Genomic DNA, 18446 nt, shown 5'->3' on the forward strand with positions numbered 1-18446 from the left:
GAATAGAGAATTGAATGAGGATGTGTATATGACTCAATTAGATGGCTTTAAGGTGACTGGGAAAGAAAATATGGTGTGTAAGCTTCAAAATTCCATTTATGGGTTGAAACAAGCTTAAAGACAGTGGTATTTGAAGTTTCATAGAGTTGTCATCGCTAGTGGTTTCAAGGAGAATGTTGTTGATCAATGCATATATATGAGGATGAGTGGGAGCAGTTACATTTTTCTAGTATTGTATGTTGATGACATTCTGCTCGCATCTAATGTCACAAATCTTTTGTTTGAAACAACGAATTTATTGTTTAGCCATTTTGATATGAAGGATCTTGGAGAAACCTCATATGTTTTAGGCATACAGAGTCTTCGTGACATGGCTAATGGTGTTCTTAGACTATCCCAAAGAGCATATATTAACTGAGTACTGAAAAGGTTCAATATGCAATCATGTTCTCCTATGAAAGCCCCTATTGTGAAGGGTGATAAATTTTCTAGAGATCAGTGTCCTCGAAACAATGAAGAAAGAACTCATATGAATGTTTGTCCCATATGCATATGTTGTAGGCAGCCTGATGTATGCTCAAGTTTGTGCACGCCCTGATATAGCCTTTGTAGTTGGCGTGTTGGGTAGATACTTGAGTGATCCTGGACTGAGCCATTGGAAAGCGACTAAGAAATTCATGAGGTATCTTCAGGGTACCAAGGATCTTCTGTTGACATATTGGCGATCTAACCTTCTTAATGTGGTGTAGAGTCCCATAATTTACTTAGCTAGTTAGATAGTAGTAGTAGTAGTAATAGATAGTATTAGTTATAGTATGTTCGTTATTGTGGATTTTGGTTCAAACCAGGACTTAGTTGGAAACTCATAGCAATAGTTATGAATTTTATAAGCTTAACCTATAGTTTAAGAATATTAATTATAACATAAGGTTTGATTAATATTGGAAGTCCTAGGTGTGTTATTTATTATACTATAAGGTTTAGATAGAATTATTAAGATCATGACACTTGTCGTGTGCATGTTTATTTAAGGATTTAATTATAGTTTAAATAAAAGAAAGCTTTAGAATCTTCCAAGACCATTAGGAGCATGACATTTGTCACAATCTTATTTATTTTCATATTAGATTGTTATTTAGATAATTAAATAGATTTTCCGTAACTTTAAGGTACTGTAACTTCCGACCTATTTTTGACCCAGTTATGTTATGAATTTCAAAAAAATTGTATTTCTAGAAAGTTGTAGATAATTGAATTATCTTTCTAACGGTATAAATATGGTCTAAATCAGATTTCTACAGCTTTAGTTAAGTTGATTTTACTACAGGTGAGTTTAGAGTTACGAGATTTAGGAAGTTAGAAGTTAGGATTCTATTTTATTTAATTTTAAATTTGGATTATAGTTAGAATGAAATTAAGTATTTTTTTTAAATAGAAAAAGATCTAGAAACTCTAGAACCTTCCAGAACCACTAAGAGCGTGACACTTGTCATAATCATGTTTATTTAAGGATTTAAGTATTTTTTTTAATAGGATAATTTCACTCCTCAAATTCTATAAATAGGACCTAGTACCCAGCCCTTCCACTTACTCTTCAGCTGTGATCAGACTCTAAAGTGCTAGTGAGACCATAAGAGTGATAAACACTTGGGTTTGGGATAAAAGCTTTATCATTCTTAAGCTTTATAAAACACTTTGGGAAGTGAGGTTTAGTATATTTCGGTATTAGAGTTAGACCAATCCATAAGGTCATCTAAGGTACTCTTATTCTTATGTTCAATTCTGTTTGATTCCTTAGTTTCTTTAGTTTTCATTCAGGTTCTAACTTTCGTTATGATTTTATGGTTAGGTTGTTAAGTTCTTTGAATTTAAGGTGTCTTTTCGGTAAGTTTCCTCTTTGTGGTTTAGTTCTATTCTTTTCATCTCTTTCCCTTAGAGATACTCACTATTCATATTGTTGGTTTAGGAGTGTTCCAAGTCCTGCATTTTTCTCAATTATCCCGGTTTTGGTAAGGAAAATAGGCTAGATCTTGTATGTTTGAATGATATGTTATGCTTTTATGTTATGTTATGTATAATATGTTATGATAAGTTTATGTTTTAATATGTTATGTTATGATTTACCCTACCTCAAATATTAGACAGGGGGCGTAGATGGGTTATCATACACTACATGTGATTTACCTTACCCCAAATATTAGACAGGGGACGTAGATGGGTTATCATACACTACATGTGATCTAACCTACCTCAAATATTAGACAGGGGACGTAGATGGTTTATCACATGTCATAATGACCATTATTAGTATAGTCTTATATGGAATATGTTATAATATGTTTATAGTATATGTTATAATATGTTTTTAGTATATGTTATGATATGTTTATAGCATATGTTATGATATGATTTTATGTGTATATTTATGGTGTTAGTAATTTTCCTTGCTGGGCATTAGGCTCATTCCTTTAGTTTTTTTAGTGTGATGCAGGAAGATAGATATGGAGGTGGAAGGATTCTTAGAAGCTTGGCCTGTGTTTTGAGGATGAACAGACTGAGTGGATTGCATGTCGATCGAGGATTACGTTATTTTAATCTTTTAAAAAAATTATGTTGCGATGTAATTCCGCAACTAGTATTTAAAGTTTATGTTTTGTCAAACAATGTTTTAAACAATGGGTACCCATACCATGTTTTACATTCTATTTTGTAATATTTGTTTCTTGGAATTTTAATAAAGTGATTATTATTTTCAAAGTAGAAGCTATGTCTAGTAGTTTTAATGATCCAAGGTCTTAAAAATAGTTGGGTCATTACATGTGGTTGGATTTTGTGATGTTGATCATGCAGGCTGTGTGGATGATAAAAAGTCTACTTCTGGTTACATTTTCATGATGGCTAAAGGAGCTATTTCATGGAAAAGTGTCAACCAGACACTTCTAGCTACTTCTTCAATGCATGCAGAAATCATGGCATGTTATGAGGGTACTTGTCATGCAGCTTGGCTGCGAAAATTCATTTCAGCTTTGGGAGTTGTAGACTCCACTTCTAGGTCGCTGAAGATGTATTGTGACAATGCTATAGCTGTGTCTTTTTCCATTTACACTGGGAGCACTACTCGCTCCAAGCATATGGATATCAAGTTTTATTTTTTTAAAGAACAAGTTGCAGAAACCTCATTACCATAGAACATATGCCTTCAAGCAACTTGTTAGCAAATCCACTAACTAAGGGTTTGCCTATTTGTGTGTTTCAAGAACATGTATCCCATATGGGATTGTAGAGATCTTAGACCCTTTTTGTGTTAGTGAGAGCTAATTTTATGTTTGATTGTTTGTGATAAAATGTTGGAGTTTTTGTAAGGATTCCTTGTAATTTTACTTTATACATTGTTGGAAATGTGCCCTGAAAGCATATGTAGTAGACATTGTTTTATGAAATAAATAAATGAATTGAATTTGTTATGCATATATTTTATGGACCATATTATTCTTTGATAATATTATGTAAATATCAGGAAAATTCCTAAGTTCATATATTTAATCTCAAACATGTATTGGTACGGGAGGATTGTGTTTAAGATAAATGAACTTGAATAGTTCGCAGTAAAATAAAGCTATGGAATCATTAAATTAATTACTGCAAGTACAGTCCACTAGTATTATGAATACATGTGATCTAGATCCGGATCACTAGTGTGGTAGGACACTTTAGTGGAGGTGCTTTATATATTAGAGAATATATAGAACTGGACCAGATATATTTATTAATACTTAGTTAAATACTGTTTCGAAGTATTAATTAAATAAATCAACTAATGATCATATACAAATAGATCTAAATCCTGAAGTTACTATGAACTCTTGTTTATGTTATATGAGTTCTTTCATTCACTTGTTAGGGTCTGTCAGAATGATCAGGCTAGAAACTTTTGTTTTGGGAACTCATTAATGTAGATGGCTGGGGACATAGTATACAGATATGAAATCTATGCCTTCTCGCAAGAGATTGAATGATAGTTCTCTTAAGGGTTGACTTTTGGGACTGAAAGGTCATTGAGCTCAAATTCATAATTTAGTTATGAATTAACCTTCACTAGTAAAGTCAATGGTACTTAAGGAAACAAGAGATAATTTAAAGGGTAAAACGGTAATTTTATTCTCGATTAATTATGAACCATTATTAGAGGGTCAAGTTGTATGCAATGATTATATCAATGGATGCTTTATGATTATAAAGTACTCAGTAAATGAAATGTCTATAATTACAAGAGTGCAGTCTCATATTTATAGTAGAATAATCATGAGATTAATAAATTAAGATTATTTAATTAAAGAGTTTAATTAATAATCTCAAATTTATTGGAGTTTGGAATTATAGGTCCATAGGTCCCCATAGCGGCTCCATCAACACTATTCAAGGTAAGAGTTGATATGAAGGGAAAAATAGTTTAAAGACATATTTAAGAAGAAATTTGTTCTTCAGGCCAACTATGCAAGTATATGATAATAATGATTAATTAATTAATTACAAATTAGTTGTAGTTAACAAAATTAATTAATATTTAATTATTGTATAATTTTCAAAATTATATTAAATAATTAAATTAATTTCAAAATTTAATTAAATAATTAATTAATTCTAATTTTTTGAAATTATAATAAATTAAATATTTATTTTCGAAAATATTGGATTTAATTAATTGGTAGAATTAATTAAATATCTTTATTTGAGTGGGAGATAATAATCTGATAAGTTCAAATTGGATTTGAGTTTAAAAGATTAATATTTATTCAACTGATTAATTATATTTGATAATTAATTAAAAAGATAATTAATTTAATTTTGAATTAGTTATCAGGTTGTTAGATCTTATCTGACAAAGTAGTTTGAATAAATAATTAAATAAAAATTGAAAAACCAACATCCCTAAAAATAGGGAGGCTACACGTGCACACACAGTCCGTGTAGGGCTATTTTCAGGGATAGGATTTTCATTATTTATTTATTTAATTAATTAATTAATGGATAATTCAAAAATTAGTTTTTGGGTTTTTTCATTTATAGAATAATTAATTAATTAAAAAGTAAATTGTAAAATAGTTACAGATTTATTTTTTTAAATTTGAATATTTTCTTTTAAGTATGACTAATCAGAAATATATTCAGATAAGTGAGACAACTCAGTCTATTCGCTCTGTAAAAAAAAGAACGATAGTTTTATCTCCCTGAAAAAATAAAGAACCAATTCTCAGGCATATTATCTTGATCTCATGTGTTGAGTACATCAAGTAGAATCACAAATAAACTATCCTTCATTCTCTAAGTGCCCACACACTTCTTGAGGTGTAGAGAACGCTTTGGAAGATCTTGGTGTGAGTACGTGGGAGCGGCTTGGATAGGAAGATCGTTCTAAATACGAAAAGATAGCGAGGACACTTGATAGTCTTCAAGAGGTATTAATTATATCCTTAACTTGCTTTTGATTCATGTATGTATATTAATGGATTCACATATTTAAAGGTATTTTAAATATGTTACAAAATTTTTGTTGTACATTGGGCCAACCCCACCACCATTCTACTACGTATTAGGAAACTCGTTCCTAACAATTGGTACCAGAGCGGTCATTAATCTCTGCATACATTAATTATTGTGTGGGCATAATATGCATTCTTATGTTATTGTAATATATGTGAATGGATGGATGTATGTATGTATGATTACAGTTTATTCTTAAGGGTCGTTAATTATATGGTGTTTTGGGTTTAGAAAATGTTCTTAAATTTGTAGATGAAAAATGTAAGCCCTTTTGGGGCATAGGAATTTTGTAATTTTAATTTTCTACATTAAAATTATTTGAAAAATTCTGTAAGGCCCGAGCCCGAGGTTCCGAGCCTCACTCAGCCGCATGCGTGCCCAGCCCCTGCATGCTGCCTGCCCAGGCGCCCTACGCACCTCGCCCAGTCGAGTGCCCGTGCCCCTGCACACCACACTAGCAGCGCACCCCTGCGCCTGCATCTGCCGCATCCCCAGCGCGCACCTGCGCCCCTGCCTAGAGCGCGCCCCTGCCCAGCACGCGCCCCTGCGCCTCGCCCAGCTGCATGCCTGTGTGCCCCTGCGCTAGCTGCTGTTGCTCCCAGCCGTGCGCCCCTGTGTACAGCATCCAGCAGCAACTCGTGCATCCCAGCCGCATGCCCCATGTCGAGCCACCATATGCAGCCGCCCATAGGGTTTAAAACCCTAGGGCTTGCATCCAAAAATTGTCCATTTAAATTATGGGCTTAATTAAGTTAACCCATAATTAAAATTGTTTTATTTTGAATTAATTATATGAGCCCAAATTCAAATCTGGGCCTAATAACTTATCGGGCATCAAACCCAAGTTAATTATTCTTAAAATTTGTTTAAGATAATTAAAAGTTATTTTAATTCAAAATTAAATGGATAAGTGGCTTAATGGATCAAGACTACTTGTGAAGGCCCAAAGTTATAGATAGAGATCTATTTAGGTCTTTGTAACGCCCTACTACCTTAGAGCCATTACTAAGTGAGTTTCGAAAGAAAACTTTGTGCAATTAGCTTGCTAACCGAGATTTTTAAAACAAAAGTGTGACTGAGCAAAAGTTGAGGCTGTAATCTTTGAAAATGCTTTACTTTATTGAAAACTTCAAGTATTTAACATTTGGGATCCCAAAATAAGGTTTGAAAACTATTTACAACTTAAAATAAGTTTACAGTCAATAATTATTAAAATCACAGATTATTACAGCCATTTCTCAAATAAACCCCCAACCAAAGCAGTCGGGCAAGCCAAACATGTACGCGTCGCTTCACGCTCTCCGTACTCATGGTTGGTTGACTCAATCTATGCCCTTACCTGCAACACAGAGCACCCGTGAGCCGAAGCCCAACAAGAAAACTCATGTTGTTCATAACATATGCAAATTATACAGTTAATCATATCAGATAGTCCACAGATAAACAGGTCAACCATTAGACTAAGCAAACATGGCCATGCCGCCCCAGAAGCCTTACCAAAGCCTGGGGTCTCGGTCCTCACCGTAAGGATATCACATGTATCCACTGGGTCCTACCCTGACTATAAGCATCCCATGTGCTAAGTGTTACTTCCGGCCCCACTGCCGTTCTCGGCCTTTGCCGTCCTCGGCCCTTGCCGTTCTCACTACTATAATCACATATAGTATAATTCAAATAACAGTCCAACATATGACAATTCAATCAAAGCCATACCATAACCATGTAATACAATTTAGGGTCGTGCCCTGCAAATTAATTCAATTACGTCTGCACCCTAACATGTAATGTAATATAGGGCCGTGCCCCGCAATCACACTATGGGCCCATGCCTTATCCTACGGGTGCTATAGTTTTCTTACCTGACAATTCGATAGCTTTCAACACTTGACTCCTTGAGCACGATCCCACTCGAGCCTTAGCGCACACCTAGGCAAAAACATAGGTCAAAGTCAACACCGAACCCCAAGTCTGAATACCTAGCCTCGGGACCACTCCCGAGCCCCCGAGAAGTCCTAGATCCCCAAAACAAAGTGGCGGAATCGAGCCCCGAACCCTAGTTCAAAATCCCTTCACAAAAGCCCAAAAATCCCCTCTGTGAATAGTGCAGCGCTACAGCGCTCTAAAGAGGGCACTGTAGCGCTACAAGCAGAACCACCCCATCAGAAACAGGGGCTAGCGCTACAGCGCGCCCTGACTAACGCTGTAGCGCTAGTTGCAGACCAACACTACCCAAAAATCGCATCTTGCGATTTCCTTCTACCATTTCGACCCCAAACTAGCCCAAACCTTTTCCAAACCCAAAAACAAACATATCCACACTTCACACTCATCCCAAGCATGTAACGTCCTACGTTTTCGGGTACCTTTAAACGACTCGGGTCGGTATTTTTCCCCCGGGTTAAGAATATTATTTTAAATAATATTATATTTTGTTTGTAAGTATTCCATGAGTTATTGCTAGCCAAAATATGAATTTTGTGATTTTAAAAGTCAAGATAAGACTTTCGGTCCTGGACCGACACAAAAACCCTGATCGGGTAAAAATCTCGGAAAATAAAATGAAAAATCATGGCAATTATATTTTGGGCATAAAATACATTCATAAAAGTTAAGGTTTGGTCAAAAATAATAAACCTAAAAGAAAATGGAAATTTTAGGGCATTTTGTGTTAAATGCCTAATTTTGCCGAAATGAGGAATTTTATTCCATGAATGGACCTTAGGTTAAATTTTATTATGTGATTAATTAAATTAAATGTGAGAGACATTTAATTTAATTAATTAATGTTAAGTTTGGTGATTAAAACTTAATAAGAGTGAAAAAAGGTGTCAAAAGTCAATTTGGACTTTTCTTCTTATAAACCTTTATTAACCTTTATAAAAAATAAAAAAAAATAAAAAAAAATTAATGATCACATATATGGAAAAGGGTGGCTGGCCATGTGCTATATTAGAGTGGTGTGAACCCAATTTTATAAAATTCAAATCCAATTTAATTAAGAAGTCAAGTGGGCAAGTGGGTAGAAAAGCACTCAAGTGTTTTGTGATATTTTGAAGAGTAGTGTGAGCCATTCTAACCCCCAAATCCGACCACTCTCCCTCCCTCATTCACTCTCATCTGATTTTTGAAGACTCTCTCAAGTGTTCTCTCCATTTTGAACCCCAAGAACACCAAAGAAACTTGGAAGCTAAGTCTTGGTCTAGGAAGGGTTTTCCCTAAGGTAAAGTTTCATTAATCTAGACTTTTGTCAAGTTTTAATCATAGAGTTTCAAATAGCTAATTACCTATGTTGTTGGAGGAAGTTGGTTAGGGTTTTTGAAAGGTTTTGAAGGAGTCAAAGCTTATAGGAAGGTCCAAACCTTAAGCAAGAACACCAAAGAGGTAAAAAGTTTACTTTTGATGATTTTGTTGTAGGGTTTTTAGTTTTAAGCATTATTTTGTATATCTAATGCTTAGAGTTTCTTGTTGATGATGTAATAAGGTTATGGTAGTTGTTTAATAATTTTTATGATGCATGTGTATTGATTTTTGAAAATGAGAACCAAAACCCCCAAGGGTTTTGTAGGATACCCTAAAACAAAACATGTTTTGAGCTGTGACTTCCAAGGGGTCAAGCAGCCACTGTATATTGTTTTTGTAAAATTTAATTGTACTGTGATGTTGTTGAGATTGAGTACATAAAATTGAGCTTTTGAAACACTAAAAAATGTATAGAAATGAGTAAGTTATGCTATTTCAAAGATTAGGTAAAAAACTGTTTTTTCGTATTCTTATTTTCGGAACCAAGTTTGGACAGCCACTGTATAGGGCAAATGAACCCAGTTTTTTCTAAACTTTTGTGGACATATTTCTGGCATAACCTATTAGTCCACTGTAAAATTTGGTAAGAAAATATTAAACGGTTTGAAAGTTATTAACTGTCAAAGTTTGGAAAAAATAAGGACTTGAAAATAAGGTCATTTTTACCTCATTGTTGGAAAATGATTTCACCAATCAAAAATGCTCATTTTGACCTAATATTTTACAAAGACCTAAATGGCATAACAAAAATGGAATTGGGAAATTTTGGAAACAATTGGGTAAGTAAATTTCAAGTTATGAACTAACGAAGTATGTAGTTAAAAATGTGAAAATTAGGTTTTTCACACTTAGTGTAAAAATGAGATTTTGGAACATAAGGTAAAAAGTAAAATTTTGCTTATTTCAAGATATAAATTGGTAAGTCTTGAAATCATATTTTCACTAAAATTATCCCTTTGAGTTTAAATGAATTATTTTTATTAAAGAGTTTTTATTCTTTCTAAAAATAAGAGATTTAATTTATTAGTAGTTAATAAATTAAAAGAGGGTTTAAAACCCTATATTTTGAGAAAATAATTAAATAAATTATTTTCCTAGTAAGTAAAATTGATTTATTGCTTTTGGAAAATTAATTAGTCAAGATGAGAAATTTATAACGGTTTTCCTAATTTAAGACAAATTAGGCAATTTTCTTAAAACGGTTTTTAGATATTAAAACCTTAAGAAAAATAAAAGGAAAATTTAAAGAGTTTATTTTCTTTAAAAATAATTAAGGAATTTATTTGTATTTTCTGGATATAATACCGGCTAAAATCTTACATATTTTAACCGACTAGTCGAAAGTGCGGGTTAATAGCGATACCTTGAAAGAATAAGATTTTTAGCGGATTGTGGGAAATACCATTGTGATACCCGAGCCTAGGTATCGAGACCTTAGGATAGGTCTCCCCGAGACTTAGGGCTTAGTCTCGAATATTTTGTATAACTTTCCTTAATAGGTTTAAAACCAAATAAGGATTATAAATCCTTACAAATGACTTTTATTAAAATGACCAAACTGCCCAAAATAATAATAATGAATTATTAGTGCCATAATTAATCCGAGTATACTGTATGGATAACTACAGTATTGGCTAAGCGTAACTGGACTGAACGTTGGAGGGTGAAAACCTGCTGAGCGCTAAGGACTCCAAGTAAGTCAACTTATATTGTATGGCTGCAACATGAAATGATTATTGTCTTGTATGTTAGTATAGGGATACATGCACATATGTAGGCTGTCATAGAAAGTTGCTTAGAGACGTTAGTCTAGTGAGTGCTGATTTAGAAAATATGAACGGTAGAAGTCCGTCATATCCTAGACGGTTGATCCCCGTCACACTGCTTGACTTTATTTATGTCCGGTTCATTACCGCGACGAGTGGCCATGAGATGAGGATAAGCTGGTTAAACCTAGGGGCGCTAAGATAAATGGGACCTAGGGGCCCTCATGCTTACTTAATCATTGGACGGTTAGAATCCGAGCAAGTGCTCTGATAAGTTATTCCCGGATAGCAGCCGTGAATATTGGCCATTCCGTGAGAGTGCCTAGAGATACTAGGGGTTGCCAAGATTGAGTGAGGTTGAACACCCTAGGGGCAGCTGCTCACCAGCACCACTGATTAACATAGAAGTCTCCATAAAATCATGTAAATTGGATTACACTCTTGAATATGTAGCGATGCCCTAGGTAACACGATAGTTACCCTTGATGAGAATATTTATTGGCTAGATCTTAGTGTGGGGACTCAGTTCTCTTTTACAGATTAGCAATTATGTTGGAGGGCGCGTTACGCATGAATTGTTGGAAATTGTCGAGCGTTGGTCTCGAATTATTTGGTGATATAATATATCTGCTTGCTCTGGGATATTCTGAGTGCAGGGATATAATTGTTGATAAGATATAGTTGTGATATAATATATCTGCTTGCTCTGGGATTTTCTGAGTGCAGGGATATAATTGTTGATAAGATATAGTTGTGATATAATATATCTGCTTGTTCTGGGATTTTTCTGAGTTCAGGATTTTTATCTAGTTACGAATTAATTTATCATTGGTTATCAGGTATGACCATAAGTTTGCCAGGACGCTTTAGCGTTCTTGAAATTGATTGTGTAGGGTCCGGATGGGTCCGGATCCCTATTTCTCTATCTTCTTTGTTTGGAAGTTGATCTTACTAAGCGTTTTCGCTTACCTAGTTGTTTCATGTTGTAGGTAAGAACAAGGGCAAGGCAGAGCAGTGAGCGCTGGAGTCTTCCTTGCAAATGTACATGTGGACCGACCTTTTGGGAAGCCTTTTTATTTTTGGAAATGTTGTGTAATTTTCCTAAACTAGGCTCACTCTAATCTTTATAAAACATGTTTGTAACTAAATGTTAAGTATGGCCATACGACTTTTTAAAAAGTTTTTTTTTCTATGGGTTTTTGAGACATTTTGTTAAATGAAAACATTTATATTTCCGCATTATTGAGTCTTGAAAATCCAGGTCGTTACAAAGCATCCCCAAAACTCAAAACCCAAGCTCATTCATCCCAAATCTCAAGATTCACCATGGTTAACCCTAAACCCAAAAATTCAGTCAAACAACAAAGTTAAAGGCTTAGAATTCATACCGTTGATGCAATTTCGACCTTGATTCATTTCCTAGACCTCCATAGCTTGCTCTTCCTCAAAGTTTGCCCAGAAATTCCCTAAAATTCCCATCATCTCAGCTCAAAACACAGCTCACACCAGTCCAAACCCTTAAAACTGAAAACTCTAAACACTTACCTCAAACATTGATGTGTTCTTGCTAATCCTTGCCAAATCTTCAAGCCTAGCTTTAAGATCCTTGATGCTCAGCCTATCCTAGCTCTCCACTGAGCTTTGCCCCAAGAAGTTTGAAGAGAAGAGGTGCTAGAACCCCAAACCGATCCTTTGGAAAACCCATCTGTTTTCTCTCTTTTCTTTCTTTCCTTTTTCCTTTCTTTTCTTTCTTTTTCAGCCTTCACTCTTTTCTACAAAATCCACTAAGTGTATAAAGCCTCATAAATCAATCTCTTAAAGAAAATTGACCAAAATGCCCTCCCTATTAATTCTAAACCCTTTTGTCCATGTAGGGCCATTTTAGTCAATTTACCCAATTCCCGCTAATCCTCAAGTGTCTCTAATATTTTCCCGCTGCTTTCCAACACCTGATAAATCACCAAATAAGTATTCCCCATCATCAAAATTAATCTCAATCTATTCTCTAAATTCCTGCTTATACCCCCAGGCTCGCCCCGAGCCGGGTATAAATTCCTGCCATGACTTTTCCGCTAACCCGCTCTCTGGGATCGTCTCGAGTCACAAATCACGGATACACCCACATACCACTGTGGTCTCAACAATCATCACATATCCATACAGTTATGCCAAAAATGGCCAGAATTACAATTATTCCCTTCTAACACAATCAGGGCCTACATGCATACTAATACACATAGTCATGCATCTCAAATATTCAAATAGTCATATATCATGCTTTAAATTATAATCATGCATTTTACTCATTAAAATTAAACATAATTCCCATATGCCCTCCAGGCACGCTAATCAAGGCCCTTAAGCCTTATCAGCGACTTTGGGTCGTTACAGTCTTATTTAGTTTCTTACATTTTTTTGTATACTTTTGCAAGTGTTGTAATTTTTCTAGAATTACCCAAGACACCCTGCCCGCATTTATTTATTTATTTAGCAAGTATTTATTTATTTAAATGTTTGAATGTGATTAAATTGTTTAATACTTTATCATGCATTTTTTGACATGCCATACATATAACCCACACAGTATTTAAAATTGTGCATGCATCTCATATGAGTAGAAACATGCCTTAGGATTGCCCTATGTGATTATATGCTGGTCTATATAATAATAAATCTAGTTTTTAACTAGTTTAAGAGCGGAAATAGATTTGAAAAGTTGTTTAATTTCTAGTATTTAATAAAAAAAATTTATTAAATTATAAAAAATATTCTTAGTAATTATAGAAAAATAAAATTGAACTAATTAGGGCATAGTTCTATAATTTTAATTTTGCTTAATTTGATTAGTAATTGTTAGAATATCATTTGGTAAAAATAGATCACTTTATTTTTACCAATTAAAAAGCATAGGATGTTTTGAGAAAACACATGTTCTAAAATAGTGAGTGGGAGAGGGAGATATGACAATAAGTCCCATGGTCTCCATTATTAGTTAGCACCGAGGTAACATGGAGAGGACCTCACGACACCATTGCTTGTGTCGCCCTAAGGAAGGCTTCCAAATGTGTTATTCTCAAGGCAAACTTCTTTTTCAAGAATAGGATTTAATGATGTATTTCAAGTTTGACCGATCCTAAGGCACACTCTTGAGTTAATTCATTGATCTAAAATAATGGGGTACACTCACAAGGTACATTAGGCTTTCGAGCGGACTAGTGTATTCTTGACCAAACAAACGGTTGTTTATAAGTCAAAAGAGAAATATTGATTTAAGTTTTAACTTGTAAATTTGATAACTTGTCTCAAAAATTAATTTGGAATCAGTCTGACCTACCCTAAGGTTGGTCCATTAATGTTCAAGTTAATTAATCGTGGAATTAGTAATTATTTGTTATGTGTTTTTTGTTGCATTCATGCATCACGTTTACTATTCCAAAAATAACTGATATTTATAATATGCATAAATTCATTTTGTTTATTTATTTATTTTCAGCAATTATGTCTAGCTTAAATCCTGTATCTTCTTTACTTGCTAATAAAAAGTTGACTGGTGAAAAATACATGAAATGGAAATCAAACATGAACATTGTATTAATATGTGAGAAGCCTAAAAAGTCATCCAAAAGCAAAGAGAACAAGAACACTAAAACCTCCAAAAATAAGACCCCAAAAGGGACTTGCTTTCATTGTGGAGAAACTGTCCAAAATATCTCGCTGACCTCGAAGAGAAAAAGATAGGTAAATTTGATTTACTTGTGTTAGAAGCTTGTTTAGTGGAAGATAATTCCCCATCCTAGATAGTAGATTCAGGAGCCACTAACCATGTCTTCTTTTCTCTTCCGATTCTTAGTTCAACGAGGAAGCTTGCTGATGAAGAGGTGACTATGAGGGTAGGCAGTGGTCAGATTGTCTCTGCAACAGCAGTTGGAACAGCCCGTTTGGAATTTGAGAATAATAAATTTCTTGTTTTAGAAAATGTTTATTATATTCCTGGATTTTCTAGAAACTTAATTTCTATTTCTATGTTGCATGAACAAAATTTTAAAATCTCTTTTAATAATAATTCGATTGGTATTTCAATATATGGTTTTAAGATATGTTCTGCAAAATCTAATGATGGGCTTTATAAACTACAAGCTAAAGAGAAATATGTTAATAATTCTGAATTATTTAAAACAGCTAATCCTAGATCTATTAAACGACAAAAGACTAATTCCGACAATGATACATATTTGTGGCACTTGAGATTGGGTCATATTGGTCTAGACAGAATAAATAGGCTTGTAAAGGATGTTCCTTTAAGAGAGCTATCTATTGGATCTCACCCTGTTTGTGAATACTGTCTAGAAGGCAAAATGACCAAGAGACATTTCTCTGCCAAAGGTTAAAGAGCCACAGAACCACTTCAGCTAGTACATACGGATGTTTGTGGTCCACTTAATGTACAAGCAAGAGGAGGTTATGAATACTTCATCACTTTTATTGACGATTATTCAAGATATGGTTACCTATACTTAATGCAAAGAAAATCTGAAACTTTTGGAAAGTTCAAAGAATATCAAGCAGAAGCTGAAAAGCAATTAGGTAAGTCACTAAAAGCTCTTCGATCTGATCGAGGAGGAGAGTACTTGGATTTTGATTTCAAGGACCATTTGTGTGAGCATGGCATTCAATCCCAACTCACAACACCTGGAACGCCACAACAAAATGGTGTTTCGGAAAGATGAAACAGAACGTTATTAGATATGGTTAGATCAATGATGAGTTTCCATCATTACCACTGTCATTCTGGGGCTATGCAATTCAATGTGCTCTATACATATTAAATGTTTTTCCATCTAAGTCTATCCAAAAGACACCCATAGAATTATGGAATGGTTGTAAACCTAGTTTACACCATTTTTGAATTTGGGGGTGTCCTGCGCACGTGCTTAAAGGAAAGACCAGGAAGTTGGAATCAAGCTCTGAAATGTGCATGTTTGTGGGTTATTCCAAAGAGACCAGAGGTGGAATTTTTTATAGACCAAAAGAAAATAAAACATTTGTATCGACAAATGCAACTTTTCTTGAACATGACTATGTCAATAACCATAAACCTTGCAGTAAGGTTGTTCTGGAGGAGATGGTCTCAAATGAAGTTGCAAAGTCACCAACAACAACCAATGAAAAACAGCAAGAGGAAACTGCTAGTTCTAGTCAGAATAGTAGTGAACCTCGTCGTAGTGGGAGGGTTAGTAAGCAACCCACACACTATGAACACGAAGTTCAAATGCTTGTGTGTGACACAAACAAAGACGATCCATTGACATTTAGAGATGCAATGAAAGATTTTGACAAGGACAAATGGCAAGAAGACATGAACCAAGAAATGGAATCGATGTATTCCAACTCTATCTGGGTTCTTAAAGAACCACCTGAGAATATCAAACCCATTGGTTGCAAGTGGATATTCAAGAAGAAAAGAGGAGCGGATGGGAAAGTAGAGACTTTCAAAGCAAGGCTTGTAGCCAAAGGTTACACACAGAAAGAAGGGGTTGACTATGAAGAAAAAATTTCTCCTGTAACCATGCTAAAATCCATTCGTATACTCTTGTCCATAGCTGCGTGCATGGATTATGAGATTTGATAAATGGATGTCAAAACAGCTTTTCTGAATGGCTACCTTGACGAAACCATTTATATCTCTCAACCAGAAGGGTTCGAGTTAAAAGGTCAAGAGAAAAAGGTTTGCAAGCTTCTTAGGTCCATTTATGGACTCAAACAAGCTTCTAGATCTTGGAATCTTAGATTTGATGACACAATTAAAACGTTTGGTTTTGAACAAAACGTTGACGAACCTTGTGCCTATAAACAAATCAAAGATGGTGTAGTAGTACTCCTCATTCTTTATGTTGATGATATATTACTGATTGGAAATGACATAACATCATTATCAAAAGTAAAGAACTAGTTAGCTGAACAATTCCAAATGAAAGATTTGGGAGAAGCCAAGTATGTTCTGAGCATTAAGATTCTTAGAGATAGACACAACAAAACTTTGGCATTGTCTCAAGCAACTTATATTGATAAGGTGCTAGAACGCTTTAATATGCAAAACTCCAAAAAGGGTGATATGCCAACCCATTATGGAGTATTCCTTTCCAAAGAGCAGTGTCCCAAACACCTCAGAAAGAGGAAGACATCAGACAATATCCCTATGCCTCAGCAGTAGGCAGTCTAATGTACACCATGTTATGTACAAGACTTGACATTTGTTATGCAGTAGGGATAGTCAGCTGTTATCAATCCAATCCTGGATTGAGTCAATGGACTGCAGTAAAGAATATTCTCAAGTATCTTAGAAATACTAGAGATTATATGCTTGTATATTTAGGTGGAGACCTGAACCCCACTGATTACACTGATTCTGATTTTCAATCAGACAGAAATAGTCAGAAATCGACTACTGGATTAGTGTTTACTCTTGGAGGAGGAGCGGTAGTCTGGCGAAGTGTTAAACAAACCAGTATTGCAGACTCCACCATGGAAGCCAAGTATATAGCGGCTTGTGAAGCAGCTAAGGAGGCTGTGTGGCTCAAAAAGTTCTATTCCGATTTGGAAGTTGTACCAGATATGGATAAGCCACTAGTCCTATACTGTGACAACAGTGGGGCAGTAGCTAACTCAAAGGTACGACGGAGTCACAAGAGGGGAAAGCACATCGAGAGGAAGTATCACTTGCTAAGAGAGATAGTTGTAATGACCCAACTACTCTAGACTTTGGACCATTAACCAAAACTATACATAGACCCTAATCTTTAATAGAACTTACAAGTGAAAAAGATCATACTTTATTAAAAACTTGTAAAAAACCAATGTTTAAACTTACATAACTCAAAGCAGGATATGGGATCCCATTGTTTTAAAAAGAAAACATATCTTAATTGAAATAAAAAGATATTACATAAATAGGTGCGGAAAAATACACATAAACCATAAATAAAAGACTACATCCTCGAAATCGAACTCCCGACTCCTTGAATCCATTCATCACCGATACACATCCCCCAAGCATCCACGAACCTTACCCGCCACTATAGCTATTTTCCTGGACATATAAACAAAAAGGAATGAGCCTAATGCCCAGCAAGGAAAATCTACCACATAGTTCATATACATAAATTTCATAAGAAACATAAAAAAAAAAACATAACATAATACTTATATCATACACATACTATAATGGCCATTATTACTTGGGGTCCCATAGACTAAACAAGTCATATGCCCATTGGATAAGTGGGGTCCTACTAGCTAAGCAGGTCATATGCCCATAATCCATTTGGGGCTTGTTAGTCATATGGGTCATATGCCCAAGCCTACATACATACATAACATAACACATTTTTCATAACATAAAAACATAAGATAACATATAAAACATATAACATATGAATTCTATCCTATTTTCCTTACCAAAATTACCGGGATAAGAGGACAGAGTTGGGACTTTGGAACACTCCTAAGAACCATTTGAAATAGAGTGAGTATAGTGAAGAAGAGAAATGAAAGGAATGGAAGGACTAAACCATTGAGAAAAATACTTACCAAAAACTTATGTGCAAGTTCTTAGATTTCCTAACCAAAATAAGAATAAGGTTAGAATAAGTAGAAGACTATGAGAACTTTTTAAAGAAAAAGTACAGAAACGAACTAGAGTTTGGGTTACCTTGAAGACTTGTAAGACCAATCTAAACCTCGAACCGAAATACTATAAAACCTTACTTCCCCAAGTGTTTGATAAGCTTATGATGATCAAGCTTATGATTCCCAACCCAAGTGTTTACACTCTCACACTCA

At 34.7% G+C, this 18446-nt stretch overlaps 1 long non-coding RNA gene across 2 annotated transcripts; it reads left to right on the forward strand.

Moving 5' to 3' along the window:
- Nucleotides 1-8245: 8245 nt before the first annotated feature.
- Nucleotides 8246-11838, forward strand: LOC133789818 (uncharacterized). 2 transcript variants are annotated; one of them, XR_009873722.1, is made up of 4 exons: nucleotides 8246-8761; nucleotides 8844-8922; nucleotides 10470-10535; nucleotides 11597-11838. It is a non-coding gene; the product is annotated as an uncharacterized LOC133789818 (long non-coding RNA). The 2 variants fall into 2 exon arrangements; XR_009873723.1 differs by lacking the exon at nucleotides 10470-10535 and having other exon boundaries at nucleotides 8256-8761.
- The last annotated feature ends 6608 nt before the right edge of the window (nucleotides 11839-18446 follow it).

The sequence above is a fragment of the Humulus lupulus genome, chromosome 7, assembly GCF_963169125.1.
Source record: "Humulus lupulus chromosome 7, drHumLupu1.1, whole genome shotgun sequence".
In the NCBI taxonomy this organism is placed as follows: Eukaryota; Viridiplantae; Streptophyta; class Magnoliopsida; order Rosales; family Cannabaceae; genus Humulus; species Humulus lupulus.